Genomic DNA, 12,415 nt, shown 5'->3' on the forward strand with positions numbered 1-12,415 from the left:
TGCGTCTGTCGCAACCCACCAGCTCTTTATTTCTATCCCTTTTTTTCTCTCACTGCCTCCATTTATCTGCCTCTCTCACTGCCTCTCCTTCTGTCTCTTTCCATCTCTGGGAGAATCTCAATTGCATACTCCTTGCATCCTCTCCTTGCCTCCTACTCAAAACCCATTGGATGAGAAAGCCAGAGGTCCCACCCCTCTGGCCTTCTCCTCCAATGGGTTTTGAGAAGGAGGCAAGGAGAGAGGACATCAGGAGTATGCATTTCAGATTTTCCCTCTGTCCATTCTCTCCCCCTCTCCCTTGTACGTTCTTCCCCATCCTGGGCTGGTAGAATGATGATGCTCATTCTTGCTGAATCAGCACGAGAGAGAAGAGATGTGGAGGAATGCCAGAGTGTGACATCATCAGTGACATGGGCAAACAACCACAGGAGTAGAGGAGAGAAAACAAATGAGAAAAACAGGGAGACCCGAGGAGAGAGTGATCAAGACACAGGCTCAGAGTTTGGCTCTGCTCAAGGGGATGGTGTGTCTGCGCTCCTTCATGTAATAATGTATGTGGGTGTGTCTGCGCTCCTTCATGTAATAATGTGTGTGGGTGTGTCTGCTCTCCTTCATGTAATAATGTGTGTGGGTGTGTCTGCGCTCCTTCATGTAATAATGTATGTGGGTGTGTCTGCGCTCCTTCATGTAATAATGTATGTGGGTGTGTCTGCTCTCCTTCATGTAATAATGTATGTGGGTGTGTCTGCTCTCCTTCATGTAATAATGTGTGTGGGTGTGTCTGCTCTCCTTCATGTAATAATGTGTGTGGGTGTGTCTGCTCTCCTTCATGTAATAATGTATGTGGGTGTGTCTGCTCTCCTTCATGTAATAATGTATGTGGGTGTGTCTGCTCTCCTTCATGTAATAATGTGTGTGGGTGTGTCTGCTCTCCTTCATGTAATAATGTGTGTGGGTTTGTCTGCTCTCCTTCATGTAATAATGTGTGTGGGTGTGTCTGCTCTCCTTCATGTAATAATGTGTGTGGGTGTGTCTGCTCTCCTTCATGTAATAATGTATGTGGGTGTGTCTGCTCTCCTTCATGTAATAATGTGTGTGGGTGTGTCTGCTCTCCTTCATGTAATAATGTATGTGGGTGTGTCTGCTCTCCTTCATGTAATAATGTGTGTGGGTGTGTCTGCTCTCCTTCATGTAATAATGTATGTGGGTGTGTCTGCTCTCCTTCATGTAATAATGTGTGTGGGTGTGTCTGCTCTCCTTCATGTAATAATGTATGTGGGTGTGTCTGCTCTCCTTCATGTAATAATGTATGTGGGTGTGTCTGCTCTCCTTCATGTAATAATGTATGTGGGTGTGTCTGCTCTCCTTCATGTAATAATGTATGTGGGTGTGTCTGCTCTCCTTCATGTAATAATGTGTGTGGGTGTGTCTGCTCTCCTTCATGTAATAATGTATGTGGGTGTGTCTGCGCTCCTTCATGTAATAATGTGTGTGGGTGTGTCTGCTCTCCTTCATGTAATAATGTATGTGGGTGTGTCTGCTCTCCTTCATGTAATAATGTATGTGGGTGTGTCTGCTCTCCTTCATGTAATAATGTATGTGGGTGTGTCTGCTCTCCTTCATGTAATAATGTATGTGGGTCTGTCTGCTCTCCTTCATGTAATAATGTGTGTGGGTGTGTCTGCTCTCCTTCATGTAATAATGTATGTGGGTGTGTCTGCTCTCCTTCATGTAATAATGTATGTGGGTGTATCTGCGCTCCTTCATGTAATAATGTGTGTGGGTTTGTCTGCTCTACTTCATGTAATAATGTGTGTGGGTGTGTCTGCTCTCCTTCATGTAATAATGTGTGTGGGTGTGTCTGCTCTCCTTCATGTAATAATGTATGTGGGTGTGTCTGCTCTCCTTCATGTAATAATGTGTGTGGGTGTGTCTGCTCTCCTTCATGTAATAATGTGTGTGGGTGTGTCTGCTCTCCTTCATGTAATAATGTATGTGGGTGTGTCTGCTCTCCTTCATGTAATAATGTGTGTGGGTGTGTCTGCTCTCCTTCATGTAATAATGTGTGTGGGTGTGTCTGCTCTCCTTCATGTAATAATGTATGTGGGTGTGTCTGCTCTCCTTCATGTAATAATGTATGTGGGTGTGTCTGCTCTCCTTCATGTAATAATGTGTGTGGGTGTGTCTGCTCTCCTTCATGTAATAATGTATGTGGGTGTGTCTGCTCTCCTTCATGTAATAATGTGTGTGGGTTTGTCTGCTCTACTTCATGTAATAATGTGTGTGGGTGTGTCTGCTCTCCTTCATGTAATAATGTATGTGGGTGTGTCTGCGCTCCTTCATGTAATAATGTATGTGGGTGTGTCTGCTCTCCTTCATGTAATAATGTATGTGGGTGTGTCTGCGCTCCTTCATGTAATAATGTATGTGGGTGTGTCTGCTCTCCTTCATGTAATAATGTGTGTGGGTGTGTCTGCTCTCCTTCATGTAATAATGTATGTGGGTGTGTCTGCTCTCCTTCATGTAATAATGTATGTGGGTGTGTCTGCTCTCCTTCATGTAATAATGTATGTGGGTGTGTCTGCTCTCCTTCATGTAATAATGTATGTGGGTGTGTCTGCGCTCCTTCATGTAATAATGTATGTGGGTGTGTCTGCTCTCCTTCATGTAATAATGTGTGTGGGTGTGTCTGCTCTCCTTCATGTAATAATGTATGTGGGTGTGTCTGCTCTCCTTCATGTAATAATGTATGTGGGTGTGTCTGCTCTCCTTCATGTAATAATGTGTGTGGGTGTGTCTGCTCTCCTTCATGTAATAATGTATGTGGGTGTGTCTGCTCTCCTTCATGTACTGATGTATGTGGGTGTGTCTGCTCTCCTTCATGTAATAATGTATGTGGGTGTGTCTGCTCTCCTTCATGTAATAATGTATGTGGGTGTGTCTGCTCTCCTTCATGTAATAATGTATGTGGGTGTGTCTGCTCTCCTTCATGTAATAATGTATGTGGGTGTGTCTGCTCTCCTTCATGTAATAATGTGTGTGGGTGTGTCTGCTCTCCTTCATGTAATAATGTATGTGGGTGTGTCTGCTCTCCTTCATGTAATAATGTATGTGGGTGTGTCTGCTCTCCTTCATGTAATAATGTGTGTGGGTGTGTCTGCTCTCCTTCATGTAATAATGTATGTGGGTGTGTCTGCTCTCCTTCATGTAATAATGTATGTGGGTGTGTCTGCTCTCCTTCATGTAATAATGTATGTGGGTCTGTCTGCTCTCCTTCATGTAATAATGTGTGTGGGTGTGTCTGCTCTCCTTCATGTAATAATGTATGTGGGTGTGTCTGCGCTCCTTCATGTAATAATGTATGTGGGTGTATCTGCTCTCCTTCATGTAATAATGTATGTGGGTGTGTCTGCTCTCCTTCATGTAATAATGTGTGTGGGTGTGTCTGCTCTCCTTCATGTACTAATGTATGTGGGTCTGTCTGCTCTCCTTCATGTAATAATGCTCTTTGGCCATCTAGAGGTTTCAATAAGAGCTTTTACTAGCTGAGGGTTGTCAAAGTCCTTTATGTCTGCTTGGTAATGTACTATTGTCATTACATACATGTGTTATTGATTACAAAGAGCTTCACTGCCCAATATTAGAGAAACACACACACTGTAGCCTAGGCTACTAAATAGTGATCAATTCGACTATAACAATTTAAAATCTCAGTCGGTGTGGTTAAATCGGTTATGTAGCACCACTCTAGTCTGAGCTTCAAACAACAACCTTTTCATTTCCTGCCAAAGAACGAGCGTAATAGTTTCAGCCTATTTGTATCATTATTCCTTACTGTAATTATAGATGCATGTACTGTTAGCAACAGGTGGGAGTGGCCGCCTCTCTCTACGGCGTGTGCTGCCGTACTTTCTCTGGCGCGAGACAAACGCGGCTCTAATTATACCACCACCAGACTGCAGGAGGTTGCGGCAATACAGATCGCGTGCTTTTTTTTCAACGGATAAACAGAGAGAATAATAACGGCCGACTAGCTTTTATAATCACCGTCCGGTAAGTCTGAAATAGATCCTAGCCCAGTAAACGGTGATAATATGAATCAACCGTTGTGTATTTTCTTGTTTTATTATTGGTTAACTAGTCCCATGCATATAAAGGCGGTCATCCTCTCTTGTGCTATGGACAATCTACCGTCACGAAAAAATAGTAGTTTACTGGGCTATTCTACAAATAGATAAATAAAACGATGACTGACTATTCGTTAGTATTCATTAGTAGGCTGTAGATTGACCAGTGAACACTCTGATCATAACAGTTGATTGAATGAAGATTGATAGATTGCGTCTGCTGGCTGCTGCTGTGTCGAGTAGTCATTATCTCCGGGGAGACGGGCACACGGAGGGAATGACCAGGCGGTTCTGTTGGCCACGGGTAGATTTCTAGACTTACAAGATATATCTGTTTCTTTCGGGGTCCGGCCTTTTTTTATTCTGTTGTGTATGTGACAGTCCAGGAATATGAGGGTACACAGCATAGCCTACACATCTCTCTCTCCCTCATCCCTTCTTCTGTCCATGAATAGCCTGGTTGCTGTTTTAGGTTAGGTATTGCATTGGTGCTTGGCTAGGTCAACTGCTTTTTGGATGGTTGCTGGTGTATTGGTATGATTCTTTTTTATTGGTGCTGGTGTATAGCTTGGATGGGAAGCCTATTGGTGTATAGCTTGGACGGGAAGCCTATTGGTGCTGGGGTATAGCTTGGATGGGAAGCCTGTTGGTGTATAGCTTGGACGGGAAGCCTATTGGTGCTGGGGTATAGCTTGGATGGGAAGCCTATTGGTGCTGGTGTATAGCTTGGACGGGAAGCCTATTGGTGCTGGGGTATAGCTTGGATGGGAAGCCTATTGGTGCTGGTGTATAGCTTGGATGGGAAGCCTATTGGTGTTGGTGTATAGCTTGGATGGGAAGCCTATTGGTGCTGGTGTATAGCTTGGATGGGAAGCCTATTGGTGCTGGTGTATAGCTTGGATGGGAAGCCTATTGGTGCTGGTGTATAGCTTGGATGGGAAGCCTATTGGTGCTGGGGTATAGCTTGGATGGGAAGCCTATTGGTGCTGGTGTATAGCTTGGATGGGAAGCCTATTGGTGCTGGGGTATAGCTTGGATGGGAAGCCTATTGGTACTGGGGTTGGGACGCCTATTGGTGCTGGTGTATAGCTTGGATGGGAAGCCTATTGGTGCTGGGGTATAGCTTGGATGGGAAGCCTATTGGTGCTGGTGTATAGCTGGGGATGGGAAGCCTGTTGGTGTATAGCTTGGATGGAAAGCCTATTGGTGCTGGTGTATAGCTTGGATGGGAAGCCTATTGGTGCTGGTGTATAGCTGGGGATGGGAAGCCTGTTGGTGTATAGCTTGGATGGGAAGCCTATTGGTGCTGGTGTATAGCTGGGGATGGGAAGCCTGTTGGTGTATAGCTTGGATGGGAAGCCTATTGGTGCTGGGGTATAGCTTGGATGGAAAGCCTATTGGTGCTGGTGTATAGCTTGGATGGGAAGCCTATTGGTGCTGGTGTATAGCTTGGATGGGAAGCCTATTGGTGCTGGTGTATAGCTGGGGATGGGAAGCCTGTTGGTGTATAGCTTGGATGGAAAGCCTATTGGTGCTGGTGTATAGCTTGGATGGGAAGCCTGTTGGTGTATAGCTTGGATGGGAAGCCTATTGGTGCTGGTGTATAGCTTGGATGGGAAGCCTATTGGTACTGGGGTATAGCTGGGGATGGGAAGCCTATTGGTGCTGGTGTATAGCTTGGATGGGAAGCCTATTGGTGCTGGGGTATAGCTTGGACGGAAAGCCTATTGGTGTTGGTGTATAGCTTGGATGGGAAGCCTATTGGTGCTGGGATATATAGCTTGGATGGGAAGCCTATTGGTGCTGGGTTATAGCTTGGATGGGAAGCCTATTGGTGCGGGTGTATAGCTGGGGATGGGAAGCCTATTGGTGTTGGTGTATAGCTTGGATGGGAAGCCTATTGGTGCTGGGGTATAGCTTGGATGGGAAGCCTATTGGTGCTGGGGTATAGCTTGGATGGGAAGCCTATTGGTGCTGGGATATATAGCTTGGATGGGAAGCATATTGGTGCTGGGGTATAGCTTGGATGGGAAGCCTATTGTTGCTGGTGTATAGTTGGGGTATAGCTGGGGATGATGATGTGGTGATGCTGGGAGAAAATGAATCAACAACAGAGACAACAGAGTCACTGTTAAGTTTAACACTATTTATAGACACAGACACTGTCTGTAGCCCTGGCCTATGGTCATTGTTAAGGCTACGGTACAGGGCAAATACCAGATGGTGTATATTAGGCCATATAATAATAACAATGAGTGTAACGGGAATCCCCTTTCAATGTCAGCCATTGTGAGTGTACCGATGAGTTTACCAGTCATTGACAAGGTCAGGGGTTCCTTGTCCATTCTACTCAGTCTAATTCTATGGTTTAGGCTGCGCTACAGCATACAGACTCATTCTACTTCTACTAGTCAACTAGCATAATTGATGATGATATGATACATTAATACAAACATAGAAACATCCACAGTATCCATGCAGACGATGAGCAAAACATCACGTCTTTCTTCATATATCTCTTTTCTAGCTCTCTCTGTCCTCTGTGGTTTTATTGGTCCAGTTCTTTCAGGGTTTTATTGACCCTGCATCCTATAGCTGCTGGTACAACACCCGCCCATCCTACCATTTACAGTATGTCTGGCTGTTTGCTGCTGTTTGTTTCCTGCTGTGTTTCTATGTGGTTTGTTTATGTAATGTGTGAGCTGTAAGAATTTCCTCTTGTTGGACAATAAATGTAAATCAAGTCTATCTAATCTTTACCTGGACCTCAGATCAGTTTAGTCACTGTCTCTTTCACTCCTTCAGATTTGACATCAAATCTCTTTTACCATAGAGAGCATTACTCCAGTGAGCTGGTATGGCACCGCCACCATAACACGACTTATGTGCCAGTTCACTGGAGTTGGTCTGTCCTGTGAAAGAGATATGTTCAATATATGGGATTAACCTGGTTTAATGGTGGTTCAGATTATTTGTCATGGGTTAGTGTTACAGTACAGATGAGGTAGGCTTATTTAATCCTACATACAGTTGAAGTCAGAAGTTTATATACACTTAGGTTGGAGTCATTAAAACTCGTTTTTCAACCACTCCACAAATGTCTTGTTAACAAACTATAGTTTTGGGAAGTTGGTTAGGACATCTACTTTGTGCATGACACAAGTAATTTTTCCAACAATTGTTTACAGACAGATTATTTCATTTATAATTCACTGTATCACAATTCCAGTAGGTCAGAAGTTTACATACACCGAGTTGACTGTGCCTTTAAAAAGCTTGGAAAATTCCATAAAATGATGTCATGGCTTTAGAAGCTTCTGGAAGGCTAATTGACATAATTTTAGTCAATTGGAGGTGTACCTGTGGATGTATTTCAAGGCCTACCTTCAAACTCAGTGCCTCTTTGCTTGACATCATGAGAAAATCAAAAGAAATCAGCCAAGACCTCAGGAAAAATATTGTAGACCTCCACAAGTCTGGTTCATCCCTGGGAGCAATTTCCAAATGCCTGAAGGTACCACATTCATCTGTACAAACAAAAGTACACAGGTAGAGGTCGACCGATTATGATTTTTCAACGCCAATACCGATACCGATTATTGGGGGACCAAAAAAGCCGATGCCGATTAATCGTCCGATTTTTTTTTTTTTACATTTATTTGTAATAATGACAATTACAACAATACTGAATGAACACTTATTTTAACTTAATATAATACATCAATAAAATAAATTTAGCCTCAAATAAATAATGAAACATGTTCAATTTGGTTTAAATAATGCAAAAACAAAGTGTTGGAACTGAAAGTAAAAGTGCAATATGTGCCATGTAAGAAAGCTAACGTTTAAGTTCCTTGCTCAGAACATGAGAACATATGAAAGCTGGTGGTTCCTTTTAACATGAGTCTTCAATATTCCCAGGTAAGAAGTTTTAGGTTGTAGTTATTATAGGAATTAAAGGACTATTTCTCTCTATACGATTTGTATTTCATATACCTTTGACTATTGGATGTTCTTATAGGCACTTTAGTATTGCCAGTGTAACAGTATAGCTTCCATCCCTCTCCACGCCGCTACCTGGGCTCGAACCAGGAACACATCGACAACAGCCACCCTCGAAGCAGCCTTACCCATGCAGGGCAAGGGGAACAACTACTCCAAGTCTCAGAGCGAGTGACGTTTGAAACGCTATTAGCGCGCACCCCGCTAACTAGCTAGCCATTTAACATCGGTTACACCAGCCTAATCTCGGGAGTTGATAGGCTTGATAGTCATAAACAGCGCAATAGCTGCTGGCAAACGCACGAAAGTGCTGTTTGAATGAATGCTTATGAGCCTGCTGCTGCCTACCACCGCTCAGTCAGACTGCTCTATCAAATCATAGACTTAATTATAACATAATAACACACATAAATAGGAGCCTTAGGTCATTAATATGGTCGAATCCGGAAACTATCATCTCAAAAACAAAACGTTTATTCTTTCAGTGAAATACGGAACCGTTCCGTATTTTATCTAACGGGTGGCATCCATAAGTCTAAATATTCCTGTTACATTGCACAACCTTCAATGTTATGTCATAATTACGTAAAATTCTGGCAAATTAGTTCGCAATGAGCCAAGCGGCCCAAACTGTTGCATATACCCTGACTCTGCGTGCAATGAACGCAAGAGAAGTAACACAATTTCACCTGGTTAATATTGCCTGCTAACCTGGATTTCTTTTAGCTAAATATGCAGGTTTAAAAATATATACTTCTGTGTATTTATTTTAAGAAAGGCATTGATGTTTATGGTTAGGTACACGTTGGAGCAACGACAGTCCTTTTTCGCGAATGCGCACTGCATCGATTATATGCAACACAGGACACGCTAGATAAACTAGTAATATCATCAACCATGTGTAGTTATAACTAGTGATTATTATTGATTGATTGTTTTTTATAAGATAAGTTTAATGCTAGCTAGCAACTTACCTTGGCTTCTTACTGCATTCGCGTAACAGGCGGGCTCCTCGTGAGGCAGGTGGTTAGAGCGTTGGACTAGTTAACCGTAAGGTTGCAAGATTGAATCCCTGAGCTGACAAGGTAAAAATCTGTCGTTCTGCCCCTGAACAAGGCAGTTAACCCACCGTTCCAAGGCCATCATTGAAAATCAGAATGTGTTCTTAACTAACTTGCCTAGTTAAATAAAGGTGTAAAAAAATATATAAAAATTAAAACATTTAAATCGGCAAAATCGGCGTCCAAAATTACCGATTTCCGATTGTTATGAAAACTTGAAATCGTCCCTAATTAATCGGCCATTCCGATTAATCGGTCGACCTCTATACACAAGTATAAACACCATGGGACCACGTAGCCGTCATACCGCTCAGGAAGGAGACGCGTTCTGTCTCCTAGAGATGAACGTACTTTGGTACAAAAAGTGCAAATCAATCCCAGAACAACAGCAAAGGACCTTGTGAAGATGCTGGAGGAAACAGGTACAAAAGTATCTATATCCACAGTAAAACGAGTCCTATATCGACATAACCTGAAAGGTCGCTCAGTAAGGAAGAAGGCACTGTTCCAAAACGCCATAAAAAGCCAGTCTATGGTTTTCAACTGGACATGGGGACAAAAACTGTTCCAAAACGCCATAAAAAGCCAGTCTATGGTTTTCAACTGGACATGGGGACAAAGATTGTACTTTTTGGAGAAATGTCCTCTGGTCTGATGAAACAAAAATAGAACTGTTTGGCCATAATGACCATCGTTATGTTTGGAGGAATAAGGGGGAGGCTTGCAAGCCAAATAACACCATCCCAACTGTGAAGCATGGGGGTGGCAGCATCATGTTGTGGGGTTGCTTTGCTGCAGGAGGGACTGGTGCACTTCACAAAATAGATGGCATCATGAGGATGGAAAACTATATGGATATATTGAAGCAACATTTCAAGACATCAGTCAGGAAGTTAAAGCTTGGTCGCAAATGGCTCTTCCAAATGGACAATGACCCCAAGCATACTTCCAAAGTTGTGGCAAAATGGCTTAAGGACAAAAAAGTCAAGGTATTAGAGTGGCCATCATAAAGCCCTGACCTCAATCCTATAGAAGATTTGTGGGCAGAACTGAAAAAGCGTGTGTGAGCAAGGAGGCCTACAAACCTGACTCAGTTACACCAGCTCTGTCAGGAGGAATGGGCCACAATTCACCCACCTTATTGTGGGAAGCTTGTGGAAGGCTACCTGAAACGTTTGACCCAAGTTAAACAATTTAAGGTCAATGCTACCAAATACTAATTGAGTGTATGTAAACGTCTGACCCACTGGAAGAAATAAAAGCTGAAATAAATAATTCTCTCTACTATTATTCTGACATTTCACATTCTTAAAATGAAGTGGTGATCCTAACTGACCTAAGACCGGGAATTTTTACTAGGATTAAATGTCAGGAATTGTGTAAAACTGAGTTTAAATGTATTTGGCTAAGGTGTATGTAAACTTCTGATTTCAACTGTAGATGTGTGTACCTTAGTTCAATGGAGTACAGGCTTAACTGAATGAACAATAAAGACGGACTGCAATATGACATTTTATTAAATAGTTTGGGGAATGGCCTCGTCGACAGATGATGTGATGGCAGGTAGCCCTATGCAGGACTCCTGGCATGGAAACCCCCCTGCTGGGAGAAAGGAGTTCCAATGATGGGCCTTCAGGTTATTATAGCTGGTGGTGGTGGGGAGGTGGATGGTGCTGAAAAGAGCAAGTGAGAGAACATGGGTAAATTTACATATAAATACATCCCATGATTTACGCCCGTTGGTTGAGAGAGGATGGTGATAATTGCAAGAGTGAGCCCATAGGTTAAACAGCAAGCATGAGGAATGTGCATTATTGTGCCATGCTTATAGGCTATAATGTAAATAGGTGAATGATATTCCGCACGTGGTTGGTAGGAAAGAGGAGAAGTAATGAGACGCTATGCTGATGATACGTTTGTATTAATTCCCACTATGCCCGTAGAATAGGAAACAACAGTGATTTATGTTATGCTAAATGGATAAAGTTAAACAAGCATTCAGATCAGCCTTCCTAATTGAATGTTAGTAAACTACATTTTAATCCACTAACTGTACGCTAAATGTCCAAAATGAAAACAAATAGAGTGAAGAAGGTAGATAGTTTGTGTTCTGTGGGAGAGACCTGTTTGTGTAGCCTGATTATTTGATTGTTTGTGTCTGATAGGTATTAGGTGAACAATAGATAAGTAAAGAAATAAAAACAACAGTAAAAAGACAGTGAAAAATAACAGTAGCGAGGCTATATACAGTAGTGAGGCTATAACAGTAGCGAGGCTACATACAGTAGTGAGGCTATAACAGTAGCGAGGCTATATACAGGCACCGGTTAGTCGGGCTAATTGAGGTAGTATGTACATGTAGATATGGTTAAAGTGACTATGCATATATGATAAACAGAGAGTAGCAGTAGCCTAAAAGAGGGGTTGGTGGGCGGTGGGTGGCGGGACACAATGCATATAGTCCGGGTAGCCAATATGCGGGGGTACCGGTTAGTTGGGCTAATTGAGGTAGTATAGTTAAAGTGACTATGTATATATGATAAACAGAGAGTAGCAGCAGCGAAAAACAGAGGTGGGGGGGGGGACAATGCAAATAGTCCGGGTAGCCATTTGATTACCATTTGATTACCTGTCTTATGGCTTGGGGGTAAAAACTGTTGAGAAGCCTGTTGGTCCTAGACTTGGCACTCCGGTACCGCTTGTCATGCGGTAGTAGAGAGGACTGTCTATGGCTGGGGTCTTTGACCATTTTTAGGGCCTTCCTCTGAGACCGCCTGGTGTAGAGGTCCTGGATGGCAGGCAGTTTAGCCCCGGTGATGTACTGGGCCGTACACACTACCCTCTCTAGTGCGTTGTGGTCGGAGGCCAAGTAGTTGCCGTACCAGGCAGTGATGCAACCAGTCAGGATGCTCTCGGTGTTACAGCTGTAGAACCTTTTGAGGATCTGATGACCCATGCCAAATCTTTTTAGTTTCCTGAGGGGGAATAGGCTTTGTCGTGCCCTCTTTACGACTGTCTTGGTGTGTTTGGACCATTCTGGTGATATTGACACCAAGGAACTTGAAGCTCTCACCCTGCTCCACTACAGCCCCGTCGATGAGAATGGGGACATGCTCAGTCCTCCTTTGCCTGTAGTCCACAATCATCTCCTCTATCCCATCCCCTCTAACCGGAAGATGGGTACTCCCTCTCCCTTCCTACTTTCCTCCCTCCCTCCCCCCACTC

The sequence above is a fragment of the Salvelinus namaycush genome, chromosome 23 (genome assembly GCF_016432855.1).
Source record: "Salvelinus namaycush isolate Seneca chromosome 23, SaNama_1.0, whole genome shotgun sequence".
NCBI lineage: Eukaryota > Metazoa > Chordata > Actinopteri > Salmoniformes > Salmonidae > Salvelinus > Salvelinus namaycush.